The sequence below is a fragment of the Otolemur garnettii genome, unplaced genomic scaffold, assembly GCF_000181295.1.
Source record: "Otolemur garnettii isolate 467f Iridium unplaced genomic scaffold, OtoGar3 scaffold00046, whole genome shotgun sequence".
Classification (NCBI taxonomy): Eukaryota; Metazoa; Chordata; class Mammalia; order Primates; family Galagidae; genus Otolemur; species Otolemur garnettii.
In genome coordinates this window covers 10,546,359-10,553,843 of record NW_003852441.1, presented here as the reverse complement: position 1 = coordinate 10,553,843, position 7,485 = coordinate 10,546,359, and positions in this window count along the sequence as shown.

The window sequence follows — 7,485 nt, the reverse complement described above, 5'->3', positions numbered from 1 at the left end:
GAGTCTCGAGTTTGTCGGTTGGGATTAATTTGGGAGGCTTTCTCAGACCCAACAGCTGCAACCAAAAAACAGCCAGGCACTGTGGCAGGCACCTGTAGTCCCAGCTACTTGGGAGGCAGAGGCAGGAGAATTACTTGAGCCCAGGAGTTAGAGGTTGCTGTGAGCTGTGATGCCATAGCACTCTACCCAGGGTGACAGCTTGAGGTTCTGTCTCAAAGAGAAAAAAGAAAAAAAAAATCTGTCCTAGGCAATATTTGGGACATATTTATACTATAATGTTATTTATTTGTTCACCTGAAATTCAATTGGACTAGATGGCTGGACTTTTATCTGGCCAGCCTGCCCCTCCTAGATGTTCTTTTGTGATCTCTAACATGTCCCCCTTTGCAAAGCCAACTTACCTCCCACCATGGAGATATCTGGAAGAAATATTCCCTCCAGTTTGCATTCCTCAAGACTCCAAGAACAGAAAGCAGTTTTCTCCTTCAGAGTTCCAGGCTCCTTCCAAGTCCCTATTCCCTGTCCGGGGATAACTAAGCGTGAAGCATCAGCCATTCCTTTCAGAGGAACCTCCCTCCCCCCAAGAATGCTCTTTACTTTCTAATGGCATCAGAACAATACTCTGGAATCTGGACATTTCCTAACGTCTACCTTGCACAGTTGTCCTTTTTATTTTTTATTTTATTGCAAACTGACCATTTATAATTGTGCATATTTATGGAGTATAAAGTGATGCTATGATTTATGAACACCCCAAGGATAAATTAAATCAAGTTAATTAACATGTCCATCACTTCAAATGCTTATCTTTTTTGTGACTAGAATATCAGAAATTTACTCTCTTAGTAATTTTTTTTTCTCTTAGTAATTTTGAAATGTAAAATATACTGTTAGTAACTAGAGTCAATGTGCTGCACCACAGAGCTTTAAAAAATCAACCTTATTCCCCGTCTGAGATTTTTATATTCTTTGATCATCGTCTCCCCTCTCCTCCTGTCCTCAGTCTCTATAACCACCTTGTGTCCCCTGCTGCTATGCCTTTGATTGTTTTTTAATTTCTTTATTAGTTGAGACAGAGTCTCACTGTGTTGCCTTGGATAGAATGCTGTGGCCTCATCATAGCTCACAGCAACCTCAAACTCTTGGGCTCAGATGATCCTCTTGCCTCAGTTTTTCTATTTTTAGTAGAAACAGGATATTGCTCTTGTTCAGGCTAGTCTCTGAACTCCTGAGCTCAAGTAATCCACCCACCTTGGCCTCCCAGAGTGCCCTTCAATTGTTTTTGATTCTCTCCTTTGTCTTCCCATGACCAGCTTATTTCATTCAGCACAATGTCCTCCACTGCCACCCGTGTTGTGGCAAATGATAGAATTTCCTTCTTTTAAAAGACTGAACAGGCTCAGCGCCTGTGGCTCAAGCGGCTAAGGCACCAGCCACATACACCTAAGGTGGCGGGTTCAAATCCCCAGCCCAGGCCCGCCAAACAACAATAATGGCTGCAACCAAAAAATAGCCGGGCGTTGTGGCGGGCGCCTGTGGTCCCAGCTACTTGGGAAGCTGAGGCAGGAGACTCGCTTGAGCCCAGGAGTTGGAGGTTGCTGTGAGCTGTGATGCCATGGCACTCTACCCAGGGGGATAGCTTGAGGCTCCGTCTAAAAAAAAAAAAAAAAAAAAAAGACTGAACAGTATTTCATTGTGTATATACACCACATTTTCTTTATCCATAAGTCTGGGGGACACTGAGGTTAAATTTGTATTGTGGCCTCTGGGAATAAGTGAACATGGGAGTGTGGACATCTCTTTGATGAACTGATTTCAAATCTGGGTAAATATCCAGAGGTGAGATTTCTAGATCCTATACAGTAATTCCATTTTTAGTTTTTTGAGGAACCTCCATACAGTAGCTGTGCTAGTTTACACGCCCCCACGCCCAGGCCCACAGGGTGCAAGGTTTCCTTTACTCCTCTTACATAGTTCTTGAATGACTTGGCCTGGGGGAATATCTTGCTCTCTTAGGGAATCTTGGTGAGCCTGTGGTAGAGGTTTGCCACCAGGAGTCTTCCTCAGATCTTCCCCATCACTATCCCAGGCATGGATACGACTGCACCATGCATGTCTCTAGAAGAAACAATCATTTTAGATACCAGATGGTGATGTAGCTCTGCCCCTCCGGGAGACAGTCATTTCCTGTTAGCTCATAGAGCAGAGCAGTCCCACTCCACAACTGGAGTCTTACTTTACCTTTACAGAAATCAAAGATCCATTAAAGCACTATTCCTAAGTCAACACTGCAAGTTGCCCTTGGGCTAAAATCCCAGCCTCTGCCTAAATGTAGGACTGTACATTTAAAATGTACTACACAGACCCAGCAAGTTATCATCAAATCCAGTCTTAGCCAAGGACTCAGCTGGTCTTCCAGCCCTGGATATACCTTTGGGGTTCCATACCATTGATAGACTTGAATCTTTGTTCGAATGCCTTGCTAGGGTTTTTTTTGTTTGTTTTTTGTTTTTTTGGTTGAAAACATAGTGATGCTTCAATTATGCTGCCCTGCCAGCACTGAATTCTTCAAAAACAAATGAGCTTTCCACATAATTAGAGCTTAGCTCTATAAAAATCAGCGCTTTGTTTATTTTATCCATTTTGATTGGAATCTGTCAAAACTGTCACAGTGAAGTATTACATCTGCTTTTTAAAAGTCTTCTTTTCTCTGTCGCCTTTGTCCTCAGGCTACATAATGGTTTGACACTGCCGCTAACGCACCTGCTTCTAGATGGCCCTTTCCACTTTTTATTCACTGTCAAGAAGAATGTGTTGAAAACAAGTAAATGGAATCTCAGAGTCTATAAAGACTTTTCTTACAAATAAAGCTCTTGCCTTTAGTGTGGGACTTTGTGAAGGTTTTTCCAGAGGCTCAAAGGATTTTATTTTGCTTCATGGCTTAGTTTTAGATTTTCCTAGTTCTTGAAAGGTTAAGATTTCTTCCTTTCTGGATCAGTGGGATGCTATTATAATGAAAATGCTCAAGCTCCTTTAAAGGAGCTATGTCAAGCTATCCAAGTTAGAGCTGTTGCTAAGGGAACCAGGAAAAGCTTTCTTAATGTATAAACCTGGTTATTATATTTAAAATTCAAAGAGCAGCCAGAGATTCCTACTGGGAGAGCAGAGACTCTACTTCTGAAGAAGAAGTGGAAAAGTACTCCTCTCCCAAGGGAAAGTGTAATTCTTGAGGTTCACCTCTGTGGCCCAGAGCCAAACTCATGGGATTACTCTTTTATGTTTCTTTATTTTATTTTATTATTATTATTTTTTAGAGACAGAGTCTCACTTCATTGCCCTGGGTAGAGTGCGGTGGCGTCACAGCTCACAGCAACCTCCAACTCCTGGGTTTAGGCCATCCTCTTGCCTCAGCCTCCCAAGCAGCTGGGACTACAGGTGCCCACCACAACACCCAATTATTGTTTTGTTGCAGTTTGGCCGGGCCAGGTTCAAATCGCCACCTGCAGTATATGGGGCCAGCACCCTACCCGCCGAGCCACAGGTGCTGCTCTCTTTTGTGTTTCTAACGATGGAAGAAAAGGAAAGCCACTCTGAGGAGAGAAGGGGAGGAGGGATGACACAACAGCTCTCCCCCATTAGCCACTATGACTGGATCTCAACCTTCCTAATCCCCCAACCCTTTAATATAGATGGTTTCATCACACCGGGTACTCGTCTCCTGTCTGGAGACGTAGAGGAGCAGTGTCTGGTTCCTAAGACCAGCGGAAATATGTGTTTTCCGACCCCTAAAGGGGTCGCAACCCCACAGGTTGAGAACCGCTGCGACTAGACTGATCAAAGGCAGAAAGAGCAGGGGAGGTACACACCTATAATCCCAACTCCAGGGAGGGACCGAAGAACTCTGAGACAAAGCTATCCAAGTCGCGTTTGGATCCTGAAGCATAAAAGAAAGGAAAGAGCTAACTATTGTTTTCCTTTATAAAAGAAAATACAGCTGATCCTTGAACAACTTGAAGGTTAGGGTTACTGACTACTCAGCCCCCATGCCATCGAAAATCTGCCTGTAACTTTTGACTTTTCCAAAACTTAACTACTATTAGCTAAGTAGTAGTTCCGATTAACTACTGTCGATCGGAAGACCTACTGATCACATAAACAGGTGACAAACAGACATTTTGTATGTTATATGATATATACTTATAAAATAAGTGAGCTAGAGAAAAACAAATGTGATTAAGGAAATTTGTGTTGGGGGTGGAGCCTATGGCTCAGTGAGCATGGCACCAGCCATATACTGAGGATGGAGGATTCCAACCCTGCCTCTGCCAAACTGCAACAAAAAAATAGCCGGTCATGATTTATGCACAAATGACTTAATAATAATAAAAAAAAAAAATAACCCGGCATTGTGGCCGGTGCCTGTAGTCCCAGCTACTTGGGAGGCTGAGGCAAGAGATTCCCTAAGCCCAAGAGCTGGAGGTTGCTATGACCTGTGATGCCACTGCACTCTACCCAGGGCGATAAAGTGAGACTCTGTCTCTAAAAAAAAAAAAAGAAAAGAAAAGAAAAAAGAAAATTTGTGTTGGCTTTGTACCTGTAGCTCAGTGAATATGGCACTGGCCACATACACCCAGTCTGGCAGGTTCGAGCCTAACCTGGACCTGCTAAACAACAATGACAACTATAACCAAAAAACAGCTGGGCACCTGTAGTCCCAGCTATTTGGGAAGCTGAGGCAAGATAATTGCTTAAGCCCAAGAGTTTGAGGTTGTTGTGAGCTATGACACCATGGCACTCTACCCAGGGTGACATAGTGAGACTCTGTCTCAAGAAAAGAAAAGGAAAGGAAAAAAGTTCGTGTTTGCTCAGTGGAAGTGGATCATCATAGAGGTTTTCGTCTTCATGTTAAGTAAACTGAGGAGGAGGAAGCAGAGGGTCTGGGCTTGCTATTTTTAAGGCGGCAGAGGTGGAAGAAAATCCATACATAAGCAGACCTGTACAGCTCAAGTCCATGTTGTTTAAGAGTCAATTGTAACTTAAAAAATTAAAACATTGACATTAAAACGAAGACATTAAATTGTCCCTCATTGAACGCTAATGTCTCCTCCCTAGACTTTACCCCTGCCAGCCCCACCTTTTACCCATCACCTATCAGGATGCCATGCTTCTGTGGGAGGGGGACTACACTGGGTCAAAGAATCTTAGATCCCAAGAGATCATCCAGTCCATCATACTTATTGAACCATTGCAGAAACTAAGGCCCACAGAGTTCAGGGAGAAATTCAAGTCCTTACTCCTGATCCAGGATGCTTGCCCACTGCATCATTTGGAGCAGGATATCCCTGGAAAATTCAGAACATGTCTCATTTCATAGTACTTCCTCAGAGCTATAAAGAGCAATGTTTCTAAAGCGTTCCACAGAAACCTAGCCCATCATCTAGCAGTTTCAGTTATGAACTGAAAGTAGGGACTCAAACAGATGTTTGTAAATCCCTGCTCACAGCAGCATTATTCATAATAGCCAAAAGGTGGAAACAACCCATAAGTTCATCAATGGATGAATGGATAAACAAAATGTAGTATATCCACACAGCCTTAATGGGAAGGAGGTGCTGACGTGTGCTGCAGCATGGATGAACTTCAAAGCCTTTATGCTAAGTGAAATGAGCCTGCCATGAAAGGACAAATACTGTATGGTTTCCAGTCTTTGAGGTGCCTGGAGTAGTCAAATTCATAAAGACAGAAAGTGGGATGGTGGTTGCGGAGGGCCAAGGGAGTGGGGCATGGGAGTTAATGCTTAGTGGGTAGAGAGTTTCAGTTTGGAGAGACGGAAAAGTCCGAAAGGTGGAGCATGGGGATGGTGACCCAATGATGTGAAGTTACTTAGTGCCACTAAAAGACAAACTTTATGTTACAAATATTTTACCACAATTTTTAAAAGGAGGGAGGAAAAGAGAGATGCTCTAATCATTAATAGTGTCACCAAACAAACAGGTTTGGGGTGATCTGATCACTACACCCCCTACACGCACGCACACACACACACACACACACACACACTTGCCCTAGCAAGTTGCACACCACATTTAGTAAAAGACTCAGAGAAGTCTTAAATCAAAGACTGCTTAATTCAATGTGATCAAGCATTTCCTCAACTGAACACAGAAGCCTTTTTATTTTCATTAGCAGCCCACATCTGTGATGCTCCCTTTGGGAAATGCTGATATGAGCTTTATACTGCTCAGAGTATTTCTCCTATTAATACCTCACTGGATACCACCTAACACTTAGACCTCAAGTGTATTTATTGACTATTGAATAATTAATGAGCCATTTATTGTCCCCACTTTACTGATGAAGAAACTGCAGCCCAAGAAAGTCAATCCCTGACTCAAGGTCCCTACAAAGCTACTCAGCCAAGGTCAGTGGTAGAACCATGGGCAAAACTCCAGTTTCCCAAACCCTTTCCTGGGCTGTGCCCCTCAAACCCATGCTGCTTCCCTGATGCTATTTTTGGGTGCCTAAATGTAAGCAGAGCAAGTTCTTGGAGGGATCCTCAGGGTCCTGGGGCTGCTGAGTACTAGGTCAGGAGCACCAAAAGGGACAGAAGGTCTCAGGCATCACAGACTCCTTAGTGGCCAGTGTTCTGAGGGATATAAAAGTGGGGGAGTTTAGAGGTGTCCAATCTCGTGAATTTTCCTAATGTAAGAATGGAATATACCCCCAGGTGATATAAGGTTCATCCGGGATGCAGATTATACAGATTCCCTGACCCGTGTCCTGGATTCTGACTGAATAGGTCTGGAGCAGAACTTGGGAATGTTTTTACAAGTGTTCCCCAGGGAATCTTATCTTGGAGGTAAAGTGAGTACCCCTGCCCCTAACACTCAAAAGGACCTCAATAGAACACCTGGTTTAGCAACCTTCTTCACGGGTAATGCAGCTGAGACTCCGGGAGCTGAGTCCAAGCTCACTACTTTTTTCTAACACCTCTAAGAGCAGAAACAAAGTCATGATATTGATTTCTTTGAGGAAAAGGCAGGTCTGTCATTTCTTTAAAATAAAAATTGATCTCGGTGCTCCCCTCTCTTCCTCCCAGCAAACTCTACCCCATTCTGGTCCCCCTGCCCCTGCCCAGTGAAAACCATTCTGCCCTTGTCCTATTCATTTCGGCATGTCCAGCCACTCCGGAAAATGTCCCAGCCATCTCCCTCACCCAGCTCTGACTGCAGTGTTGATCCAACTTGCTTTCTGAGCGTGATGGAGACCAAATGGTGCTCAGCTTTCCCCGCCCACCTCATCCCCCCACCCCCAGCAGTCAGACGATTTCAGGCTCCAGCTATGCTTCCAGAGGAAGCTGGGAGTTCTCCCTCCCAGAGGAGCTTACGCCCACCCTCCCTCACCGGAGAACCTGCTGCCCCAGCCCAGAGTGTGAGACAGATGAGCTGAGACAAGGCTGGGCACACACACAGCATTCCCTCGTCA